This window comes from Acomys minous (genome assembly GCF_964271855.1).
Source record: "Acomys minous genome assembly, chromosome: 10".
In the NCBI taxonomy this organism is placed as follows: Eukaryota; Metazoa; Chordata; class Mammalia; order Rodentia; family Muridae; genus Acomys; species Acomys minous.
Window position 1 is genome coordinate 86660780 of NC_140491.1, and position 26048 is coordinate 86686827.

A 26048-nucleotide genomic window follows, 5' to 3' on the forward strand; every position below is an offset into this window, starting at 1 on the left:
ACATTTTACCACATTTTGAGGTCTGTTTATGCCAACGAACTCTGATTGGATTTCTATAGTGGGCGGTTGAAACCCCGGGAGAAGAGCCTCTATGCTGTCTTAGATACTGAGGGACAGGTCAATGGGACAGCTAAGCCTGGAGTGCTGTGTGCATTGCATTTTCACTAGAACAGAGTACATAGGTTCAGGTGACTTCAGAGACTTCAGACTGTCCCCCCCCCCCCATCTTAAAGCTTGCAGGAACATGTGAATAGCTTGCCTTAGGTAAAACATCGTCTTAACCTTTATGAGCGAATCCGTATGGTGGTCAGGAGCAGACAAAACGAATTCAGTATAATACAGGCCACAACAGTATAACCTGTGAGGAAGGTGTGGCTGGGGCAGGAGAAGGAACTTTCTGGAATGCTAGGAATATTTATGTCTTGCTCTCTGTTGGTGTGATATGGGGTGTTTTCATCCCTTCTGTGCTGCTATGACAGAATAACACAGACTGGGTGATTGGTAACGAATAGAAAACATTTACATTTATTCATCTGTCTATCTTCCACGTGTACGTGTGTGTGTGTGTGTGTGTGTGTGTGTGTGTGTGTGATGCTCTTGCACATGCATGGGCATACCACAGACTGTGTGTGTGTGTGATTCTCTTCTTTCACTGTGTACCTCCTGTGTGACTGGATTTGGCCATCAGGCTTGGTGGGGAGTTCTTCACATGCTGAGCCATCTCGCTAGTTCACAAACAAAAATGTATTGATTCATAGCTGGGGAGTCTGAGTAATTCCACGGCAGGGAGCTGGTGTCTGTTGAGATCCTTCTGTCATCTCACCACAAAAGGACGGAGGGTTAGACAAAGTGCAACCTGAATTAGACTTTTCTGAAGAAGCCAGTCCCATGATAATGAACCATCTCCCATTGTAACTGCACTCGTCTATTCAAGGAGACAGAGTCATCGTGGCCAAGTCAGAAGTCTACTTTTCAATCCTGTTGCATTCTCCAGTCAATTCCAACATAAGTTTGGGAGGTGACAGATAGTCAAACCGTCACAAAAGGCATCTGGATATATAATTTCGTAACAAATGTGGTAGCTTGAATGCAAATGGCCCACGACGGTTCATAGGGAATGCTACTATTGCAAAGGTGTATGACATGTGGCCTTGGAGCAAGTGTGTCACTGGGGCTGGACTTTGACATTTCAGATTCCCAAGCCAGGCCCAGTGTCTCACTCTCTCTCCTTCTGCCTGTGGATCCAGACATAGAACTCTCAGCTCTTTCTCCAGTACCATGTCTGCCTGCACGCTGCCATGCTTCCTGCCCACGATGATAACGGACTAAACCTCTGAACTGTAAGCCAGCCTCAATTAAATGTTTCCGTTTATAAGAATTTTTGTGGTCCTGTCATGTCTCTATAGCAATAGAAACCCCAGCTAAGAAGATGTATCAGTGAAAAAGAACAAGTCTCCTTCAGGAGCGTAGGCCTTAACTTCTAAGATCATGAGCTTTGTTCCAGTTGCCCAGTGTACACTTTTGGTTTTAAAATCTCACGCTCTCACTTGCGCTTCGAGGATTCTGTCCGGATGGCGGGGGTGAGACGTGACGGTGGCTGAGAAGCCGATGCAGTGGTCCTTTACGAGATAATAGGCCTTTGTATTAGAACATGGGTGGGGACAGGCACGGATGGAGGAGTACATGGGGCAGCTGGGAGGGAAGGGCTGAGACTGAGTCCCTGAAGTCCCCAGCAGTGTAGGGTGCATAAAAGGGCCTAGAGATGTAGATTTCAGCTACAGGCCCAAGGTTCAGGTGTCTGTGAGCCATCCTTAACGATGACAAATGCATAATTATATAGGAATCTGGAGTCACAAAACTCATAAAATTGGGTGTTGCTGGCTTGGTATTTGGCACCATGAGAATGCATGAGATCATTTTGAGAGTGGGACTAGAACAGAAAGAAAGGGGCTCTAGAGCAAGGCCTTAGGAATTGCTGTCGGTAGAGGTCAGGCAGGGGAGGGGCCTGACAAGGAGAGGGGTCAAGAGGCAAAGAGGCTGCAGTGCCAAGCATCCCAGGGAAAGCTCTGCAAGAAGTGGAGAGAGATCAACAGTGGTGAATGGTGAGTGGAGGACTGATATTCTTACTGGGACTTTGTAGCCACTGGCCACCTCAGCAGCGTGGCTTCTGTGGAAGCGTGCCTGGAGAAGCCACTGGCCACCTCAGCAGCGTGGCTTCTGTGGAAGCGTGCCTGTAGAAGCCATGTAGTGCAAGGCAAGAGCTATTTCTCCTAAGGTAGAGCCATGTTTTCAAAACACCAGTTCTTCATGTAACATCAGGTGTGCACCATTTAAATTGAAGATTCAGTGTACAGTGCGGTGTTAAGAGGGTCTAACTAGGCTCCTTATTTTTCTTTAGCTATTTTAGTGATAGAAATTGAATTTAGAAATTGTGTGGGAAATTGAGTCTATGTAGTCACTCAGTAGGAATTTAAAGGGATCACCTGCTATTCATATTGGGGGGATTCCTGGGGTTCTGAATTTCTACAGCTTGTATTAAGGCTGAATGTCCCTCGGGCCAAATGAGTAGTATCTTTTCTTAAGCTCGTTGCAAAAAATCCTGATACCGGAGTATGTCTAGGGCAGGAATTCTCATGTCATGTTCCAGAACATAAACCTACTGTTTTGGTGGCTTAAAAAAAAAAACCCCATAGATTGAGGTGGGGGAAATAAGGTCTTAAAATTATGCTCAGGGGTTCAGGCTGGAAAGAGTTTGTGAGTGGCGCCTGTCAATAAGTACTCAAAGCCAACAGAAGCACAGGCGGACTTGCGGTTCTCACGTGCTGAGCTGCAGTGCCATCTGACACACATCCCTTGTTTTCCATATCCTAAGAACAGTGACAGCAATTCGTGTCTTACCTAGAGACAGTCTAGCAAGGGTGTAACTGCATGGTACCAAATGCTGAGTAATATCACATGGGAGGAAATACCCATCTCTAACCATCTTTTTTGTCCTATGGGCTTATAGGCCTATGGGTTCTCGCATTGAGTCAGAGTTCCAGGCCCCATTGAGCGGTCAGCTCAGGAGAGCTTGAGTATTCAGGAGTCTGCAGAAGTGCTTGGTGCTGCGGGTAGATCTTTCTTAGCTGGAAGTGGGATTGTGTACAGATGCATTCTGGGGTGTCCAAATCAGGGCTTACCCTGGTTTCTGGAGGATTTTCCATCAGCATGCAGGAACTCTTGTAGCGTGTGCCCCCTTTATGTACCTGTGGGTGGGAGCTTTGTGGCTTTTGACATTCAGATGGTACCAAGGATTGTGTCCTGGAGCTGTTGGAGGTAAGTGGGGAGAAAGATGCGCAAGCGGTCTGTTTTCTTCTAAGGGCTTAGTTGACTAGAATGGTACCTACCTTTTGCTGCTCACGCATGCGCAGGAAGTGTGGCCCTGTTTCTGTCCACATGGGGAAACAAAACACAGAAAATATGTATCCTTAGGCCTTGCTCCCAGGGCTGTGTGCAAAGCAAAATTTAAAGAGCATCTTCTCCAGGCAGAGCGAGGCTCCTGTCGCGTGCTCCTGCAGACGTCACTTCCGCTCCTCCTCACACAGGTTTCCTTGTAGCTTATTTCTGCGCTGACACCGAGACATTTAGGTTTCCTGTGGCAGCACTATGGGCCACGTAGCAACTATTATTTCTGCATGTTGTTGTTTTTATTCTTATTCTTTTCGTCGCCGAGAGGCAAGGAGGCCAGTTTGAGCAGGAGTGTGCAGGGCAGAAGGGAAGCCGGAGGACAGAGAAGTGGGCAGGTTACACAGGACATGACTAAGGAAGAGAACAGTGCTGTAAACACACGAAACACAGGGCATTGGATGTCCGGATCCAGAAAGAGCCAGCTCTGCAAAATCCCAGCAACAGCCGGTGCTCAGTTCAGAAGCCAAATGTTATTTTAGCCTCAGAAGAGGCGGCTGAACTGGAGACGGAGAATGCACCTGAACAAACGTGGCTGGGAACAAAACTGCAGAGACACAAAGGGGCTGTGCGCTGGCGTGGAAACCGCCTGTGGGTGGAGAAACAGAAGCCAGGTTGAGTAACTTTGGGCTGGAACGTGTAGTTTATAGCCTGGGTCTGGACTTCGGAGGCCTTGGGAAAACCAGCCCCATCTATTTATTCTCCGGATCTGCAGCCTAAAGCAGCAGAGAAGGAGCGCTGCTCTCTGACAATGTTGAGGAGCTTCCCCGCCGTCTGTCTATACACCTAGCAGTTTCGTTTGAATACTATGAACATAAGCTGAGGCAGCAGCCCCTCGTACACACAACACAACTGACATTTTAGGCAGGTGAGCCTCTCCTACTCTGGAGAAACCACATTGGTTGGGCGTTCTAGAGGAAGGCCTATAAAATAAAGACATGAGTCAGATATAAACCCTTACCTGTAAGTTGTTACTACTAATAATCCCTTTACGGGGTTATTCCAGTAACTGAATGCAACTAGCCGTCTTATTGCAGTGTGAAAAGCTTCTGTTAAATGCAACACACATTTGTGAGCGGCCTAATGACACATTACCGTGGGCTTACCACATCCTCACCCTGCTGGCCACACAGGCAGTATCTCATTTGGACAAGTCAGTTATTTTAAGGCCCCAAAGCTCAGCTACAGAGCATTGAACTCAGAGTGGACAGCAGAGCCCACGTGTAGCCATGGCTACTATCCTGGGTTGTGCTGTCCGGCACCTGAAAGCAGTAGTGATGCCTACACTCATTAAATACGGAGCTGCTTGAAGCCCGTGTGGTCTTCTGTCTTGATTTTATACAAACTGTCCACACCGCGGTCCCCAATTGCCATCCTTTGCCATCTCCTCTTTTATACCAGCGGGAGGAGACGACTTTAAATCAAACGTCTACTGTACATGGCTGTGCACAGATGAGCCTCCTCACCACAGGGCTCCAGTCTTGACAGGGTTTTAGACCATTGCTGCTGAGAAAATTGATGGCTGCTGGTTTAGTACTTTGTCTAACAAGAGAGATGCCGAGTCCGCTCGGCTTTGAATCAGACCAGTGGCTTTTCTGTGGAGAACTAGATTCTTTTCTTCCCTTTTGTCTCTTTTTTTTATGGAAATGTACTGAATAATGTATTTTCTGTGGCCCGTTGGCAGGTTTTGGTGCAAGGATCTGATACAGAACCCTGCCTGCTTTGCTTAATGACTTGCGAAAGCCACAATTGCTGATCAAGTCGTGCTGATCAAGCGGGCACAGGAGCTGCTCGTCAGACCCAAAAAGATGCTGCAGGAGCCCAGTGCTCCCAGGTGTGGCTTTAACTGGGAGGCACAAGTGGCTCTCACAGGGCCAGCACGCTGTGACTAGAGCAAGCAAAGGAAGCTGTGTCAGGATCTCCGGATGCTCCGGTCTGTGCATCTTGTTGCTGGCGCGGCCATTGCTTTTGCTCTCTCTCACTCTCCCTCTCCCACTCACCTACACTGGCCCAGGGCCAGCTCCCAGAGATTCCACAGCGGACATGATTCTCAGCCGTGTTTTGTGCTTCCTTCTTCTATGTACTCCCTGAGGCCGGAGATGCCCTGTTTTGCCCATCCTTGCAAATGATGCTTCTAGTTGTATCCGGTTCACAGGAAGAGCTGAGAAGCCCGTTTTTGTTTTTGTTTGTTTTGTTTTGAGACAGAGTTTCTCTGTGTAGCTTTGGCTATCCTGGACTTGCTTTGCAGGGCAGGCTGGCCTCTAATCCATAGAGATCCACCTGCCTCTGCCTCCTCGAGTGCTGGAATTACAGGTGTATGCCACTGCAGCAGGCTTAAAAACCTTGTTTTTAAGTGGTAAATTTAACCGCAGAATTTTACCTTATTTGAACAGCTCTTAATTTACTAACAAATAGTTTATATGCTCGTTATCCATGGGGAATGATGTATATTATTTGTTGTTTGTTTGTGTGTGGGTGGAGTGTGTGTCTATGTATGTGAATATGTGTGTGAGAAAGGGTATGTATATGCATGTGTCTGTATACACAAGAAGGTCAGAGGTCAGCTTGTGAGAGTTGATTGGTTCTTTTCTTTCTACCATCTTGGTCCTAGGTTGAACTCAGGTCACCTGGCTTGGTGGTGGGCACTTTTACCTGCTGAGCCATCCCAGTGGCCTCATTATGATAGTAATATGCATATACCTTAATCATATTCATGCATTTTTTTCCTTATGCACCTTCCCTCTTATCCCCTTTCTCTTATATTAGCTTCTTCTACTTTTCATGCCACTTTTATTCTTCCTGGATGTCACATATAGGAAAAATATGCAATACGTGTCTTCCTGAGCCTGGTTTATGCCACTTCCATGATGATGTCCAGTTTCATCCATTTTCCCCCAGAAGTAGCATGATGTCATACTTTTTTTATGCCTAAGTAGCAACTGGACTATATATATCATGTTTTGATTATCCGTCCATCCTTCGCAGGTGCTGAGGCTGATTCTGTGGCTCGGTTATTGTGAACAGTGCTGTAATAGGCACACAGGTTATCTATGTATGCCGGCTGATTCCTTAAGGTCTATGGTGGAGTGGCATAGCTGGATCACGTGGTAGATCTTTGTTGTTTGAGAGTCTGCTATACTGGTTTCCATAATGGTGTCACTGGTACATGTTCCTACCAGCAATGTTCCTTTTTGCTCATATCCTTGCCAGCATCTATTATTATTATTATTATTATTATTATTATTATTATTATTATTTGTAGTCTTGATGAGAGCTCTTCTGATTGGGAAGGGCTGGGATCCCCTGGAGGATGAAGATTGTCCTAGTGTGTTTTCTGTTGCTATGGTGAAGTGCTGAGCATAAAAAGCATGTTGGCGGGGGGGGGGGGGGCAGGGGGTAGGGGGAAAGGAAATGATTTATTTGGCTTACAGGTTACAGTTCATCATAGAAGGAAGCCAAGACTGGAACTCAAGGCAGAAAACTAGAGGCAGGAGCTGAAGCAGAGACCATTCAGGAAGGCTACAGATGGCTTGCCCCTCTGGCTTGCTCAGCTAGGCCCAGCTGCTTCAGGATGGACCACTACCAGGCTTGGCCTTTGTCTATCAGTTAGGAACTGGTAGAACGCTTGTCACGGTGAGTTCCAGCTGCCAACCCAATCCAATCCAGAGTCATCTGGCAAGAGGGACCCTCAACTGAAGAACTGACTCCATCAGACTGGCCTGTGGATGTGCCTGTGTGGCATTTTCTTGGTTCCTAACTGATAGACCACGTCCAAGTTTGATAGTGGCACCATCCCGAAGCCTCTAGAAACACCCTCATCCAGAAGTATGTCTGCTAGGAGATTCTAGATTCAGCCATGATGACAAGATTAGCCATCGCAAACTGGAAAGGCAGAGTTGTCACTAACTCAGGCAAGGTGCCCTATTAGCACTGCAGATGTCTGGGAACAACCATCAACTATTCTTTGGAAGGCATTTCAAGTTCTCCGTGTGCATTAGAACTACCCGCCCCCCCCCCCCCGAGGAAGTGTTGATGCTGGTTACAGACATATGCAACTCAATGAAGAGATCTGGAAGGAAAATATATGCTATATTTGAGTCATGAGCAAACAGCAGGTATTTACAGCCATTATCCTGGAATGAATGAGAAAAAAGTTGCATTAATCCATTTTCCATTGCTAGAACACAACAATCAAAGGTTAGGTGGCTTATGAAGAAAGAGATTTATTTCACTCACAGTTCAGAAGGCTGCAAGTCCCAACACCGCAGTGCAAGCTCTGGCCAGAGCCTCGCTGTAGTGGCGGACTATAGTGACTCACCAAGGAAGCAATCACCTGGTGAGATACGAAGCTGGAGAGTAGATAGGGCCAGTTTTGTTCTCTTATAACAACTGGCTCTGGTGAGAACTAACTCTGGGTTTTATAAAATCCATATTAATCTCTTGTGAGGAAAGTATTCTCACAGTTGGCCTACCACTAGGTTCAGCCTCTTAAAAAGTCCACCAGTGTTCACACTGACACTAGGGACCAAGCTTCCAAAGGGTGAGCAGAAGGAACACACATCCAAGCCGTATCCAAACCATAGCACAACTCAGAGGGAAGAATTCTCAGGGGCATCTTTTGGAGTACTCAGGATTCAAGGTGTGGATGGGAGGTAGAAACAGCAAAGGAGAGTGAGTAAAGGGTACCACTGGCACAGAAGAGAAGCCAGGACACAGAGGCATCCATCCCAGAAGCCAAATAGTGTGTCCAAAGAAGGTAGTATCAGCTGCGCACAGTTCAAACAAGCTGTCGGCAGAGAGCAGGCCTTTGAGCTCAGCATCCTGGAGTCACTGGTGGCTGAGAACTTTCTGGATGGAGTGATGGGCACGTGGTTTGGGGAGGAAGCTTGAGACAGACCGGAAGGACAGGAATTATGTGGGTATGAAGACTTATTTAAGAGTTATGCTGCAGCAGGAAGAACAGAAATACCCTGGGCCTTATTTGTTAGCAGGAGGGCAGCTCCAACGTCCCTTTGCTTAGTATGGCTTTGCTGTAGGAACTGATCTAATAGAGAGCAGACAGTGGCGCAGAGGGAGAAGTGTGGAAGAGTGGTCAGGGATAGAGTCTGCTGGAGAGGTTGCCATCTACCAGGAAATAGAGAGGAATGTTATTCAGAGCATGGCTGTTCTGTCAGGAGATCACATCCAAAGACCTTCTAGGTCTGTGTGGTCTGGCTGGAATACAAACATGCCTTTAATCCAGGACACAGAGGCAAACTGATCTGAGTTCAAGGCCAGCCTGGTATAGAGCAAGTAAAGATCAGGTAAAGAAAACTTTATATCCAAGTGTGGTGATACCTGCCTTTTATCCCAAACAAAGGTAATGTTAGTTTATAGAAGGAAGCACCCATGTTTGAAAATGATGTCTAATTGAGTGGCAGAAAAGGTGACAAATCAGTGAAGGTTTGACAGAATAGAATATGCTCAACTCTCATAAGAAGAGAGAAGAAAGGGGAGCTACCTAGGCAGTTTTACAGAGAGAGGGGACAGTTTTTACCAGGACAGTAACAGATGGGTTGCAGAAAGAGAACTCAGGTAAAAATGGAACTAGCCAGGAAATGAAAAGGAGCCAGAAGATTAGAGCAGAGAGCTGAGTTAGTTTGAGGCGAAGCAGAGCAATTCTGGGCCAAGAGAGAAACCATATTAAATAAATCAGCTGGGAGAAGAGTTTGAGCCAGAACAGCTGAGTTGAACCAGCCAGCTATGAGCTCAGAAAGAACAAGTAAGGGTGAGCTCATTAAGCAGTAAGTCTCAGAGGCTAAAAACATTCTAGGCCTCCGTTACATCCTAGGTTAGACTGACGAGGCTAGAACTTTCTAGGACTAGGCCTAGGCTAGCAGAAGGAGGCAGGCAGTCAGCCTCCCAGACAGCAATTGAGACAGGAGAATAACATTGCTTTTACAAGGAAATATATGATTCATCTTGCAAGATGGAGGTAAAGTACGGGCTGGAGTGTAACTGCAGGGTAGCGTGGTAGTGAGTGGGGATGTGAGTCCTGCTGTCTGGTGCTTCACATGCATTTCTAGTGGCGGTCAGTTGTATTAACATGCACAGATCAGGACGTTTCCATTTACCAAGCGCTTTCTCTTATGCTAATTGTCCCAAGAGCCCTGCAGCTGGCAGAGCTGGACATTCTAAGGTCACACTCTTGAGGTTGGAGTGTGGCCCTCCAGTCCCTGTCTTCTGAATCGCAGGGTAGGATGTCTTTCTTTTTAGCCCCTCTCATTAATATTTTCTTTTTGCAAATGAATCCAGATTACTGATGGTTTCCAGGTATGGAAGTGCTCGTCAGGACTTCCGTTTCCCTTCTGTGTTTAATCCCCCTGAATAGTCTTGAAGATAAAAAGATGAGATTTAGTTTTTCTCTGTCTATTACTATTAAAGTGTTCAATCTCATCATTTGAAGTTGTGGTCCAGGATATAGCAAGTTTAATGGTGAGAAAATCTGCCCAGAGTTTAAAATTGAGATCTACTTAATAGGAAAAACATAGCCCTGTTAATGGAGGCGCTGGTTGCTTTCCAGACCGTAAATACATTTTAGAGATACTTCAGTTAGCACGAAAAGTTATCATTTCCTTAAGTGCAACATGTTATTATAAATAGGGCCAAAGGTGTGTAGAGTTTCTCTTTGCACTCTGCAGTCACGTCCCAAGCTAATTGTGCCACATGCATAAGTAATACTGGGATAAAATAGCTCTCATTTCCCTTCCGGTGTGATTAGGATTTCTAAGGTGGGATGATTATCTTTCCTCTGTATTAAAAGTAGCTTAATTAATTCCAGTTTCTCATCAATATGCTAACTCCTCTATGTGTTCGACCCTCTGATTGTCTGTGTTTATGCTCACTCTCATTCATCCCTGTGATTGTGAGTTCACCCTGGCATCTGCCAGTATCCCTGGTTGGTAGCACAGCCATACCCTAGGTCATGGGAGTTTCTAAAGATTTCATTGGCGTGACTGAAAGATTAGGTTAGATTTGATATCTGGATAACTTAGCTATGCGGCAGTTTTGTTCACACCTAAAATGTGATAGGAATTAAAATAGTTTCAGAATGTCTTTAAAAGTAGACAACACTCAAATTGAGTGTTACAGTTCTGTTACGTCATCGAGTTAGCAGTGGCATGTGTAAGCCCTGCATGCCACCCTCAAGGGTTCTTTAAGATCAACTGGCTTTCTTAACATTGTTTCTATTTCATATATGACTTTGCCTGGATGCAAAGTAATAGATGCTAACCAGATTATTCCCCTCTTAAATATTCTCATAGGAGACTGGTAATAACAGCTTTCAATATCAATGCCCAGTTTGCAAATAAAACATTTCAACGAGGTAGTTTTATGATAAAAAAAAATGTCACCCAAAACCTTTCATTTAACCCTTTAACTTATTATGCTATACCACCTCTAACTACCATGTGATTCCAGAAACTTCCTGTGACCCTAAGAGCAGCGAGTGCCTTTTACATGTGATTATCTTTACACCAGCTGACACGCCTTCAGGAATGCTCTGCGTTTTAATAGATCAGTAAATGGACTCAGGGTAAAAGCTGTTAGGCATGAGCATTTATTTCCTAGTATGTTCGTTTCTTGCTAGGCTGAGTATAGCCGCATTGATGGCCTCATGGATTGCTGTTAAAGTTTGGCTTTTCAGGTGAGGATGTTGCTCTCAGGAGCCTTCTCCCAATCCCTTCATCAAAGCACCACAGAATAGAACTTGACTTCTGTTGGTTTCAGATCAAAGAGCGCTGCTGATCATGTGTGCCGCCACATGTACAGTCCAGAGATTAAAGCCGGCTCAGTGTGATGAGACCCCCAAATAACAGAGACTAAAGGGAACATGACAACATGGATGAGAATGAAAGAGGCTTTTATCTTGCTAAACCATTAGCGGCCCAAGCCTTCCCTGAGCCGTGTAAGAACCACAGAAAGGGACCAGTTTGGAAAATCCAAATTAACTGAGGCTCATGGGAGCAAGCTTACAACTTTCCAGTATAAAGCATTTGCTTTTTAAAAGACCATTGCTAGTAACTGGTAACATAGACATGTGTGTGTGTGTGTGTGTGTGTGTGTGTGTGTGTGTGTGTGTATGTATGTTAATATATATATTCCAGCAAAAATACAATAGGGTCTTCCTGAATATGAAATGCTTACTGTAACCAATGTCCTGTTTCCTACTATCCCTAAGGAATCTGAATTGTGAAACTTTATCACTTCACACATCCAGTCATATAATCTTCTTTTGCGGTCCAGTATGAGTCTACAGAACCCATGTGCAATTTTTGTGTCTTCCTACTCTGGAAGCTTCTTAGGGGTAAAAGCTGTGGTTTTTTTTTTCCTGGGTACATTTCCAACATAGTTCCTAGCACACAGCGGAAACCCGTAAACAACTTGTTGGCTGATTGATTGAACGAACGATGCATGTATCCATCCCATAGGAGCACCCATCTTGAGTTTTCAACTTTTGACACGTTTCCACTCCCATGGTGTTCATATTTTATTTATCAAGGCAATCAATGAAAGTGTCCAGAGCCTGATTTTATGTTAACTACAAGAACATCTTTCTGTGGCACTACCAATCACGTATGCTTGAGCGTTTTCCAGTGACCTTAGAAACTCACAGTGGTTCTAAAACACATTACTGGGTGTCTGTGTTGTTCATTGCAAGCACCGAGATGACATTACCAGGGGACATGTTTGCTCCAGGCCCTCTAAGCCAGCTTGTAGAACCTTCACTGGCCACATTGTTTCCATGCACAGGTTCCCTGCTGGCCCTATGCATGGACATTGTCAAGGGCAACATTCCACTTCATATGACATTTACCAGTGGGTGAAGGTGTTGGCGCTTCGGCTGGTACCACAGAGAAAGGAGCATCTCATTCTCACGTCTCACCACATATCTGTGACCCACCAGAGGGCCCTCCCCCTCAGTCTCTGATCCTATGTTCGCCCATCCTCTTTCTCCAAAGGGCTTCATGAAATTGTCTTCTTTCATTGTCTGTCTCGCCCCCATTTCTCTTCGATACCTCCTTTGCCATCAAGGAAAGCTTACGAAGTTCTAGGTGGCAAAATGGAATTGAGAAAAGTGCAGTATTCAGAAGCAACCTTTTATGTACTGTGCACACACCCAGCCTCCCTATCCACAGACCTTTTTCGCTGAAGTTAGCATGCACGCAGCACTTGGAGCTTCACGGGGAGCATGCGTTCCTTCCACTGTGCCTGCACAAGTGCATGTTAGGCTAACCACAGTGTGTGCTACGGAAATGGGCAGTTTGGAAAACTCAGAACCAAGTCCTAATTGTAGCCATGCCTGCATATGGTGGCTACGTTTTTGATTTATGTTAAAAACTCAGGCACCTCACTTGCCATCCGGGCCAAGTGACTGTGGCGGTTTCTTTATTTTCTTAGAGTGAAATGGCAGACAAACTCATGGAAAGCAATGAGACTGGCCCTTTACAGGTATGGACTTTTCCTTTCCTGTTTCTGGCACTTGAAAAATAATACGCATGGAAGGAAGAAAAGAAAGAGAAGGAGAGAGAGAAGAAGGAGTATGTTGGACAGTTTTATGACTGTTTGACACAAGCTAGAGGAGTAGTTCTCAACCTTCTTAGCTGCCAGCATCATTTGGGAAGATGGAACCCAAATTGAGAAAATGTCCTAAACTGAATGTCCCGTGGGCAAGCCTTGGTGCATTTTTTTTCGGCAGGGGTGGGGAGGCGTGGTGATTGATGTGGGAGGGGGCCTAGCTCACCATGGGTGTTGCCACCCCAAGGCTTGTGGTCCTGGGTGCTATAAGAAATCAAGCTGTGGAGGTGGAATCGTGGTTAGAGATGTCGGCAGGCCGTAAGTGAACAACCCTTGCTGACATCAGTTAATGCCCTGCATGCCTTTTCCTTACCCTGACTCATTCCTTCTGGTAGGATCAATCTCTTCAGTATTTGGTTCTGGTTCAGTGAGCCAGAAAAGTAACTTTGTAGTATCAGAATGTCATCCAACTGTATATTTACTTTATTGTAAATAATGGTGAACAGTGGTCAATAAATAGTTTTATATTCCTTTAAAGAAAAAAAAAAAGAAATCAAGCTGAACAAACCAGTGAGCAGCATCCCTCCTGATGTCCCCTGCTCATGATGATGACGGAGGGACCACAAGCTGTAAGAGGAAATAAACCTTTCCATCCGAAGATGGGGCTTTCTTCCTAGGAATTGGCCAGTAAAGGAGCACCAGGGTCCGGAGGACTGCCTCCGCATCTTGGCAAAAGCGCAGGATTTCCCCCTCAAACCTGTAACCACCAATGTCAGTGCCTGTGTTTTCCAACATGAAAATGTCCTTACAGCTTAAGCTCGCCAAAAGACGGCTAGCCTGTGAGGAGAGACAGCACCTCTCGAAGAGGGAAGCTAACTTGAATTTAGTTCTAATGAGGAATGAAGAATCCTCAGGAAAGCAGTGGCCAGGTGATAAGCTTTCCTGCTTGTAGTACTTAGCTGAGAATATTTTCGTTTCCATGGCAGCTGCCTGAGTGTTTCCTCTTCATAAGATGACTTCGGCTTTCTCACCCACCACACGCTTCAGATTTTGATGCTGTTATTGACATGGAAGGTCCTGACTGTCTCCTCTGTAGGGTCCTATCCTCTTACCTTCAGCTGCTGGGAAACCATTCTGGCTGAAAGGAGCCTGATTGCAGCCACTGCTCTCGGCAGTGGGGGCAGCAATGGGCCCTTGATTATCAGGCTCAGAAGGGGACCCATTACCTGCTTCCCAGATGGAAATTGCCTGGCTTATCACTGTATCACCAGCTGCTGAAAGTAAGGCAGTGAATGTGGGGTGATGCTGGCCCTGATGAGCTGTGATTTCTGCAGCAGAGCAACTCAGAGATGGGCGTCCTAGAACAAGCTTGAAAGCTGATGGAATGTCTGAAGAGGAAGAAATAGAACTGAGGTGTGCTGTACATAACAGCCAGTGGGAGATTCTGGTCAACAACTACCATATTTTTCAGACTATAAGACGCACCTGACCATAAGACACACCCAGTTTTTAGGGCAGTAAAACAAGAAAGACAGCAAAAACAGCAATCGGACCATAAGGTTCACCCCAACTCCCTCACTTTTGGGGAGAAAGTGTGTCTGTGGTCCGAAAAATAGCGTACTTCCTTCCTGTGCACTGGCCTATAGCCAAGCAGCTGACAGACAGCTTCAGTGGAGCCTCATGTTCCCTGGCTGTTGAGTATAAACAATAAAGTAAATTAAGAATGTGAACTTGGAATGTTCTTCCAAACGTCTTTGTATCTTGTGCACAAATCAATGCCCAGTCCCTAGCACCTGGCTTTCCAGGGATGAAGCCTCTTGGTATCCTGCCCCATCCCATCATATCTGGCTTCGTGTTTTCTAAATGCTGGGGACTGCAGTGGCAATATATAAAGGGCATGTGACCAAAGACCCAGTGCGTGCAGAGTGTTGCAGTCCCTTCACTATTGCTGAGGTATGCTTTTCTAGAGGGATAGCTCCTTCCTGAGTTGAGGGGCATGGGAAGAAAACGTTTCTCTCAAATGAATAGAATCAAGGAAGGAAGGCAGGATAGAGGATGAACAGTAGGATGAGGAAGAAAATACTGTTGCTACTTCCATGAGCTAGTCCCCTCATGTTTTTCTCCCAGGCCAAATCCTCTTGAGTGGTAGCGTCTTGGCAGTGCTCTGGGTAGAAGGAAGCGAGCTGACGTCCCATTTTTTCCCCTTACCTTTTATGAAAGTAACACTGATTAGTGTAAGTGCATTTCAACAATTTATTCAGTACATATTCACGTGAAGATTTACTGCAAAAGCAGCAGCGCTGGAGATGTGACTGTAAGCGCGACAGATGGAGGGTGGAGCAGCTCCTGGTCTGGGGGCAGGTGGGAGCTGGATGTCGTAGGATGCTGTACACACTCTTGACTTAGTAGGAAAGGAGTGGGGAAGAGTTCTAACAGGGGTTGAAGGGTGCACCTTGATAGGCAGTGCACGTGGGACATTTGGAGCAAGGCTTCAGGTCAGGCAATGGGGGACAAAAGAGAGAAAGCATAGGGTGCCAGAACTAGGAACGATGGACCAAGCTGAGCAAATAGCATCTTCCCTTCACTGTTGCACACAGTGTCTTGAGCCAAGGCGCATCCAGCGCTTGCCTCTGGCCCACGAAGTGACCTCTAGATGGCATGTGACCTCGGTTCTCTACTCACAAGGTTTCGTTCCTTCTAATTCTTTGAAAGGAAGCATTGAAGGATTTGATTTTGGATGTTGCACATCCATATTTTCATCTTGGAAATTGTACTGTAACTATTGAAAATGAACATAAGTCATTGTGTCTAAAAAGTGTTTTACCCAAATATCTGGAAGGTCTGAAGGGCGTTCTTGGTGTCAGATAGAGTGGAATCCAAGGGTTAAACAGGGGTCCTTAGAATTCTGTTTTCCTCTCCTTCATGTCATATGTCATATTCTCTCTCTCTCTCTCTCTCTCTCTCTCTCTCTCTCTCTCTCTCTCTCTCTCTCTCGCTCTCTCTCTCTCTCTCTCATATACATACATACATATATATGTATATATGTGTATATATATCTGTGTGTATGTGTCTCTTTCTATCTCTGTTATTTTTGTTCGTTTTATTTCCATCTGTCCTTGCCTTAGCACCCTTTCTGTGAAAATGGCCTAATTCATAGCAGGACATTTTCAGGCATTAAAGGGGGACATTTACTTCTTTGGATCTCTATCTCATGTGGCAGCATGATAAAGGACAAGGGCCTGTCTCACAGGCTCTGGGTACAGGTGCAAGTGGAGCTTTGCAAACCCATTTCTGATCAATCTCGGCAGTTGAGGTGGGCACTCCTCCGGGGCCAGGCAAAGCATCGGTCTTCTTACTGGGCTGGAGGACTAACCACTATAATTGCTTGGGGTAAGCACCTCACCAGCACAGGGTTCTAAAGCTTCAGAGACAGATGATGGTGCAAAAACAGAGATTCTGGCTACCTTACTCCAGTCCAGTACATAGAATAAGATCAAGCAGAAGATGGATGGGCAAAAAAGTTGAAATAATTTTTTTTCCTGTAATGTTCCCAAGTAAAGATTTACACTGTGCTTAAATAATTAAATGTCAAGCAACTTTTTCTTTCACTCCCGCAATCTGATTTGCTTTTAACATTGGTCTTCAATTACAGGGAGTTAAAGCTTTGATGGAATTCCTACAGAAATCGAAGCTGGTGTAAAATGATGCTCTCATGGGGCCAGAGGTCCACCAGGGCCCAGCGTGCTGAACTGTGGGGGAAGTCAGAAACATGTAGATTTTACATACAAATGCATAGCTGTTATGAAGCAAAATGCTATTTTTTTAAAAAAAGAAAACAAACATGCTTTATCAAGGTTAATCCTACTTTGACCTGACTCTTTTATCCCTCTTGGGTAGACGTGTGCCCTACCCAGAATTGCAGTTGGTGTAATTAAAGAGAGACTTGGACACATCAGAAATGGTAATCAAGCCAAACCGCATGATGAAGCCCCTGTGGAAAACAGGTCTGTCAGGAGGTTCTATCTGAGAGTTAACTGATGCTCACAGGACTTTCACAACTCAGTGAGAGTGAAACCTTGAGGAAACGGGGGTGTGGTGGGCGAGAAAGTCATGCAATTCTGTCTCAATGCTGGGGTTCCTTTTACAAGAAGTCATATTCTTGACTTCACTGAAGTTGGAATGCCTTTTCCCCTTGGCTGGCTTAATATTTTATGAACCAGTTGAAAAACAATCCGTTTTCAGTAACATTCAAATTACTGATCATGTGGCTTACCTTAAAAGAAGGATTAAAATAGCCAACAGCTTGGTGAATGTCACCCTTCCTAATACTGCCTTCCTAATACTTTCCTCCCTGGAAGGGCAAGGAAAGTTCCAGAAAGTTCCTTGTACAACAGAATACTAGCACTGTACTTAACACTTCATTAAGTTTTACAGTGGGCTTTATCAGATCACAGTAGAGCACAGAATTTAAAGGCCAATTATGCCGTGGTCTCCAAAAGGAAGAGTAATGAAGAGGTTTAAAAAAAATTACCCTAAGCCTTATATTTTAAAGATGTATGAAATTGTAGAAAAGTCTCTTTGTGACTTTTCAATTAAGTACTTTTCTCAATTTCTGTTAAGATAACAGTCACCCTAATCCTTCGTAATCAAGTTCTTTTGCTGCAGAAATACTGTCCCATTCCTGTTTGCAAGGGTCAGGACCCCACCACACACAGTGGAGGAGTCAACGGTTGAACACTATACTTCCTTGACACTGATTTGCTGAGGCTTTTGTTAGTTTACGAAATCAAGACACCTGAACAAATTAAAACTTGGTGACGAAATGTTACAACCATATCCAGAATGGGGTCTGTCTTCAGCTAGAATGACGCATGTAGGCATTTAGAGGGTGGCAACCAAATTAGGAACAGAGAGGCCAAAATGGTCTTGCTTGTTAATGAATGGCCTGCATGAGCACGTGTTGGTCTGCTTCTTGGCTTATAAACTGAACCAGGGGGTGGGGGTGGTTGTGGGACATGACGTCATTAGGACATTTACATTTGAAGAAGAAGTTCAAGATTAAGGGATTTGACCTGTCAAGTCTAATGGCTTGCTTTGTGTGTCTTTATTTTTCTTCTATAGAATCTGTTGTCCAAGGCACTGCTGATCTCCTCAGCCAGGTCTGGAGTGGGATAAATGGCTTCATGTTTCTAATTAGCCAGCTACCCTCAGCCTTCTTGTTTCCACAGGGCCCTCTCCCACTCCCTCTTGGAACTGTAGTACAAGGCCCTTCCTTGTGACTGATGTTATTTTGCCTTCTGTTCCCTACCAGCACATAGTCTACCCAGGTGCCTCGTCAGTAGTTTGGATCCTGAGTAGATTTTCAAGGTGCTTTTCTTGATCTTGGAAGAAGCATTAAAACTCCTTTAGCTCGCAGTGGCTAATGCCTCCCCGCATCCCCCAACACAAACATGCAGGCATGTGCAGGTTCACATACCTTTGGCTTTGGTTTTTTGCCTCTTTCCATTGTTATCTTTGTGCTTCATTGCCTATCTGTTTTTAGGAAAGTGTGTGTGTTGGGTGGGTGGGGGGAACCCTGATTCCTCAGGAAGCCGCCCACCCTCCTGCACACAGTGTACCCCCCCCCCCCCCCCGCACATGCTATATCCCTGGACTTGAGTGCTTGCTTGGTTCTCCCTAGCTTGAGAATTTAAGATCTGACTGGCCACGACATGTTTTCCATTCTTCCACTGCTTTGTACTAGCTCCAGATCATTGCAGAATTGCATATGGCTGCTTCTGTATTTGTTTAGTGGCCCCTTCTTGGAGATTGCTGGCTTTTGGGAAAATTTCTTGGAATGTTACTGCTTAACACTATTCACTCCTCAGTCATACAGGCCCTGTCCCTGGCATTCTTCCTGTTTGTTGGGCTATGTACTTGGCTTTAAATCTAGGACCTGAAATCCTATGATAGCAATGTTTGTAGTTTTCTTAATCTTAGGGTTAATTGATGTCCATACAGTTCATTAAGTGATGGCAGAGTATAGACTGATAATTGCATGAAAATACTGTTAGATATAACTTGTAGATGGCAAGCAGCTTACACCTTATATGACTTATGTAGCCTTTTCTTCAGAGAGATTTGTAAACAATAAAGACGAGCTGGGTGTGGTGGTGCATGTCTTTAACCCCAAGACACAGGAGGCAGAGGCAGGAAGGTCTCTGGAAATTTGGGGCCATCCTGGTCTACATAGTGAATTTCAAGCCAGCCAGAGCTGCACAGTATAAAAAAAGAAAAGAAAAAAGAAAATCAGGCAGGCAGGTAGAAAGGAAAGAAGGAAGGAAGGAAGGAAAGGAGACAGACAGATTATGAGGCAGGATGTAGCTCACTGGTAAGACACTTGTCTAGCATGTGTCAGGTCCTGGTTTTGATTCTCAGTGTGGCAAAATTCCAAAACGACCTTCATTGTGTACAGTATACTGGCTAAGGTTCTCTGAGCTGTGTGTGTATCTCTTCAGTGTTTACAACAAGCCTGCCCGGAGGTTGTTAGTCCCCCTACTTTATAGAGGAAGCAATTCAGACACTTCAGGGGCAGAATCTCTTTCATTGTGGGGTGTAAAATTCTGACTTCAGAGCCAGTGCAGGGCTCAGCAGCTGCAGATTCTCCGAGGAAGAGCTTTGGAGGTTAGGAGGGGTAATCTGCTATCTTCCAGAGAAGTGCCTCACATGCACTCCCTTGGATGTGCATACTGTTTGTTTACTGAATATTCTTGCTTTGTACCAAGTGCTGTGGTGGAGTCTGCACTTTCAAAGGTAAGAGTTGGCCCTTACGTGAAGCACCTCAGTCAGGCATGGGGGCTTCTTGTTCAGTAGCACTGGCTAGCACAGAAAATTCTTCAAAATGTCTTTGAGCTTTCTCTTATCCTATTCGTTCTCCTTTTTTTTTTTTTTTTTTTTTTTTTTGACTGTGGAGAAAACATCTTGTCCCGATGTAAACAATAAACAACAAGGCCAACTGTCTCCAAGTTTAGAAGGAGTCATGTGCGATTTTACAGTGGCATTGACTTGATGACTGGGTGACCGTGGCCAATCAGACCCTAAATTCCCAAGCCAGCGCGAACCAACAAGTACATGAGTCTAGGACCACAGCATGTGTGTCCATCTTCCTGAGGAAGTAAGGGCCCCTCACTTTACACAAAATGCTTAGGCAATGAAGTAACTCATGGAGGCCGGCATAGATACCACGGTCATTTTAGGTTGCTGCTGTTGTCCTTGTTGTTGTTGTTGTTGTTGTTGTTGTTGTGACTGTGGTCCTGGAGCTCTGCTCTTTTTGCGTTGAGGTGAGATTTAAAAAAAAAAAAAAAAGAGCTAGGCCTGTGTAGTTATATTTTCCACTTACGTGGCCCCTACAACTTGGAAAATGTTTTCCGCATACATTATTTGAGCCACACAAGGAGATAATATTAAACCCGGTTTCGCAGTAGTGACTCTCATAGGCCGTTCAAAGAGGTGTGATGAGCTAGGCAGGATGCTGGGTCCCCACTCCCTTCTGGTTATGGAGAGAGATGTTACTGGCAAAATGGGGCTTTCTGAAAGCGATGTATCAGCTAGAAGTAGATGTGGTTTAGTAGCCCAATGCGGAGCAGCTGAAGAGCCCTTAGTGGGATGGATGGCTTGTTTGCCTAGTGCCAGGAAATGGAGCAGTGGGGGATCCAGGGAAGGCAGATGTCTTAGCCAGCTCAGGCTGCCATGACAAATGCCACAGACTGGCTTCTCCGAACACCAGGCATTTATTATCTTATAGTTTTGGGAGCTGGAGCGATATGCCAGCCAATCTGGTGTCTGTGAAGCCTTGCCCCTGGCATACAGACCTCTGTACTCACGTGATAGTAGGAAGAGCCTCTTACTCTGGTCTCTGCCCATCAGGAGGGGCTCGTCCTTTCAAACACTCCTATGCCTGTTACCTCGCAAAGCCCCATCACCAAATGCTGTCTCTCTGGAGCTGGGGCTTCACCCCGTGAGCTGCCGAGGGGCAGCACAGTTTAGTCCATAGCACGGTCCATGGGACATGGATCAGAATGGTTGAGTAACATGTGGAGGCATGCAAAGCACCATTAATATGCTTGTAGAAAACACTCCCTTAGTGGCTGTTGGAATTTGGGGACATTTGGCATATCTTTTGCCTCAACTCTATGAAATTCAGAGTACTCTTGAGTTGCCTTGAGGGGCAGGGAAGCTGTGAGCATCTGGCGGCGTATTGCAGGATGCTGCAACACTGAGGCACTATGCTTTTTGATGCTATTTATTTATTGGGGTTTTACAGTGGTGCCAAATATATTGTTGTTCAAAGTTCTTTAGGTTCATATTTGACACTGTAGGAAAGATCTCTGTCAGTTATCAATCAGGCTATTACTTTCTGCAGGACCACAGTACGAACAAGATCCTTGCACCTTGGCCCAGGTGCAGCGTGGTAAAATGTATATATGGTCTTGAATTCCTTCACTGTACGCACTCGCCAGTGCAGAGCCTTCTGTAAGTCTTTACTCACTCTCAAAGTTGAGATGATTCGGTGATAGCTTTGAGCCCTTTTTCATGGTAATTATAATCAGTCATCTGAATACATTTATGCATCTAGAGCTTTTCAGTTTCACACATAAATAGCTGCCATCAGAAGGGTTTTGAGGGCTGATTGGGCTGGAAAAGATGCCACTTAAAATGCACTCTGTATTTCTAGCCTTTCCAGCAAGATGACGGGTGAAGGCAGCCTGGTCAAAACTAGCGGTGAGCTTGTTAATTCAGAGCCCTTTAGCGGTGTAGAGGTAACCGCATTATTTTTAGCACGTAACTAGAGAAGCATGCATTTAAAAAAAAAAATCCAAGGCCTCAGGCTTGTTCTTTCAGGGTATTAGAAGATATTAATCTGCCAGTTCTTCAAGCATTAAGACTAACCGGGCTTCATGCACATGGAGAGTGGAGGAGGGAGGGCTTCAGGGCAGCCTCTGCAAGAAAACAACAGTTTCCTGTGGTCTTGCCTGCTGCGTACAGGGATCTGCCTGCAGAGGCTTGGCTGAGCCCAGGAGCTACCCTGTCAGACATGGAAGCTTGTGAGCATCAGAGGGTATTGTGCCTAGGTCTGAAGAACAAGGGAACTGAGCAGCCTTGTACTATGAGAGAAGATGAGACTAGCTCGCCACAGCCAACAAAAACAGATAGGTTTTAAAAGACACTCGAACAGAGTTTTCTAAGTTTGGGCATTGATTCAGCTCCTCGGGCTTGACCATGCCAACCGCCACAGGTGCGACTATATCAGTATCATGGTGACTTGCACTCACTCTCTTGTGGTGGCCTTTTTACAAGATATTTGATTATATTATGTGTCTGAGTGTTTTGCCTGTATCTGCGTAAGTGTACCATGCGCATGCTCCATGCCTTCTGAGGTCAGGAGAGGGTGCTGGATGCCCTGGAACTGGAGTCACAGATGGTTGTGAGTCACCATGTGGGTGGTACTGGAAAGTAGACCCAGATCCACGCCACGAACAAGCACTCTTGACCACTGAGCTGGCTCTGCAAGCCCTCTGTGCTATGCTTTTGCTTTGTACCAAATGGGATGGGAAGATGTGCTCAAGGTAGATGGCAGAGGTAGGGAGATACCACACGAAGCTTGTGTGTGATGTGGTAGGTCCCAGATACAAAATGCAGTTATCAGCTGACACCATCACCTTTCAGGCAGGGTCAGGTGCAAAGAGTTTTGCCTGCAGTGACGTCATCTTCTCTCGCTGCACAGCCCTATTGAGGAAATCAGTCTGTATTTTTCATTCCTCCGGACTGAGGTGATTTCAGAGCCTTTGTGCTTATATGCGTTTCCCTTTCTCCTGGGTCTTAGTTGTTTCCTTGCTAGAGTCTAGACAGTGTTTCTACAGGTGAGATTTAACTTTCTGGAAGGGCTAAAAATAGTGGCAACCATCCTGTGTCAGATACTGTGTTATGGGCCTCTCTTATCTACTCAAAATATCATGAAAAACAACATGAAGAATGCTCCCCACACATTGATTTGACATTCATTCCTAATATATTTTAATTTTATCTCTGGTACATCTCCTACCTATGAGGCAAAAGTCATTTGAAATTCCACACTTCTATGATGACCGGTGACACTTGCATCTCTCCCATTTTATGTACACCAACTGGTATGTAGTATGTATATAGCCTTCCACTAATTAGATCATATTCTATGCTGTTGACAGTCTTCACTGGATATGCATTTGGATTTTACTGGTTCTGTGTAATAAACAAACAACCATTCACCCAGGATAGGCGCCGACAATAGACCCAAGAAGCAGTTCAACCCAGCTGCAGCTTCGTGAGCCCATGGGTTTATTGGCGTTTCTCACAGTGCATGGGTAACTCCAAAGCAGGTACGTCGCTGAAGAGCCACTCCTAGCCTAAGTGAGGCGTCCCTCCCTGTCCACCGTGCAGCCACCTCCACTGGAAATATCCACTCCCCAGCAGGCGTTGCTTTCTCTAGAACCTTGGGGAGGGGCTTGCGGGTACTGTAACCTTTTGAGGTTCCTGGGGCCTGTGAGTATTCCCTCCTGTCTCCTGGAAGGAATCTTTCAAGTCATAGGATGCGGCACCACAGCACTTCATTCACTGATGAATTATAAGAGCGGCAGTGATTGCATCTTGTTGCTTCTGCTTGATTGCTTGGCGTGAGGATTACAATGGATGCTTCTTTTGAAAATTTTTCCCTTTTTTAAATTTATTCTTCGCTCATAAATGCCATCCCAACTGCAGTTTTCCCTCCCTCCCCTCCCTCAGGTCTCTCCTCCCTCCCTTCTCTTTCCCCTGGATCCACACCTCGCTTCCCCTCCCCTCAGAAAAGAGCAGGCCTTCCAGGGAATCAACCAAACATGGCATAACAAGCTACCATGGACCAGGCGCATATTCTCACATCAAGGTTCAGCGAAGCAGCCCAGTAGGAGGACAGGTGTCCCAAAGGCAGGCATAAAGAGTCAGTGATAGCCCCTGCTCCCACTGCTCATATTCCCACAAGAACACCAAGCTACCCAGCCATGACACAGATGCAGAGGTCCTAAGTCAGACTCCTACAGCCTTCCTGATCTCTGCCAGTTCCCATGAGTCCTGGTGGTCAGCTAATTCTCTGGGCTGTATTTTCGCGTATGTCCCTGACCCCTCTGGCTTCTCCAGTCTATCCTCCCCCTCATCCACTGGACTCCCTGAGCGAGCTGTGCCTAGTATTTGGTTGTGAGCCTCTGCATCTGTTCCCATCAGTTGCTGGATGGGGTCGCTCTGACGACTATTGTTATGTTCCGGTCCCAGCACATGGTGCAGGCATGAGAAACCATAGGTCGCAGGTTTTGTGGCTCGGTTGGTGTCATAATCCCTCCTCTTGAGGCCTCGCATGGCCAGTTCAGGCTTCGTGCCCTCCATTACTAGAAGTCTTCACTCACTAGTGTCACCCTCGTAGATTCCATGGAGTTTCCATTGCACTAAGTTTCTGCCTCGCTCCCAAAATGCCCCCCCCCTTAATTCCACTTATACCTAGTATTCTCTTCAACCTGATTCTTACTGCTCGTCTCCCCACCAATCCGCAGTCCACTTGTGAAATCTATTTTATTTCCCCTTCCCAGGAAGATTCTTGTGTCTTCCCCTAAGCTCTCCTTCTGACTTAGCCTCTCTGGGTCTGTGGACTGTAGTGTGATTATCCTTTACTTTATAGCTAATATCCATTTACAAGCAAGTCCATACCATGTTTGTATTTCTGGGTCTTTCTGAGTGGTTACCTCACTCAGGATGATGATTTTTTTTTTTTCTAGTTCTGGGTTGAGGGACATCTAGGTTGTTCCCAGTTTCTGGGTATTATGAGTAAAGTATAGTTGAACAAGTGTCCTTTTGATATGGTGGATCATCCTTTGGGTATATGCACAGGAGTGCTATATATACCTGGGTCTTGAGAGAGATCGATCCAACTTTCTGTCCAAAGTGGCTGTACAACTTTGCGCTCCCACCTGCATTGGAGGAGTGTTCTCCGTGCTCCACCCCCCTCGCCAGCCTGTGCTGTCACTTGTATTATTGATCTTAGACATTCTGATAGGTATAAGATGGAGTCTTAAAGATGCTTTGATTTGCTTTTCCCTTATGGCTAAGGATGTTGAACATTTCTTTAAGTGTTTCTCAGCCATTTAAGATTCCTCTGTTGAGAATCCTATGTTTAGGTCTCTACCTACTTTATTAATTTTAGTTTGTTGATGTCTAGTTTCTTGAGTTCTTTATAGATTTTCGATATTAGCCCTCTGTCGGATGTGTGGTTGGTGATAATCTATTTCCATTCTGGAGGCTTCCGTTCTGTCCTATGCCAGTGTTCTTTGCCTTACAGAAGCTTTTCAGATTCACAAAGTCCCATTTATTGATTGTTGATCTTAGTGCCTGTGCAATTAGTGTTCTGTTCAGGAAATTGTCTCCTGGACCAACACACGCAAGGCTACTTCCAAGTTTCTGTTCTATCAGATTCAGTGTTTCTGGTTTCATGTTGAGGTCTTTGATCCACTTAGACTGGAGTTTTTTTGGCAGGGTGATAGATATGGATCTGTTTGCATTCATGCTCCGTACATGCTGACATGCAGTTAGACCAGCACCATTTGTTGAAAATGCTTTTTTTCCCTCCAATGTGTATTTCTAGCTTCTTTATAAAAAAATCAAGGGTTTATAGGTGTGTGTATTCACATCTGGGTCTTGAGTTTGATTCCTCTGATTAGCCTCTGTGTTTTTTATGCCAATACCATGCTGTTTTTATTACTATTGCTCTGTAGCACAGCTTGAAATCAGAAGTGGTGATAACTCTGGATGTTCTTTTATTGTACAGGATTGTTTTAGCTATCCTATTTTTATTTTTGTCTTTCTATATGAAGTTGAGTATTGTTATATCAGGGTCTGTAAAGTATTGTGTTGGAATTTAAATGAGGATTGAGTTGTTGAGTCTGCAGATTGCTTTTGGTAAGATGGACATTTTTATTATATTAATCCTACTGATATATGAGCATGGGAGA

General features: G+C 45.3%; 1 protein-coding gene across 6 annotated transcripts in view; it reads left to right on the forward strand.

Moving 5' to 3' along the window:
* Positions 1-26048, forward strand: part of LYPD6 (LY6/PLAUR domain containing 6) — a 128757-nt gene that overhangs the window by 37331 nt on the left and 65378 nt on the right. The window contains exon 1 of one of the 6 annotated variants that reach the window (XM_084800016.1): positions 1966-2102. The exons of the other annotated variants lie outside the window; for them this stretch is intronic. The gene's annotated coding sequence lies outside the window, so the exon portion shown is untranslated. Of the gene's footprint in view, positions 1-1965; positions 2103-26048 lie in introns of those variants that run through there. 6 annotated transcript variants of the gene reach the window in all.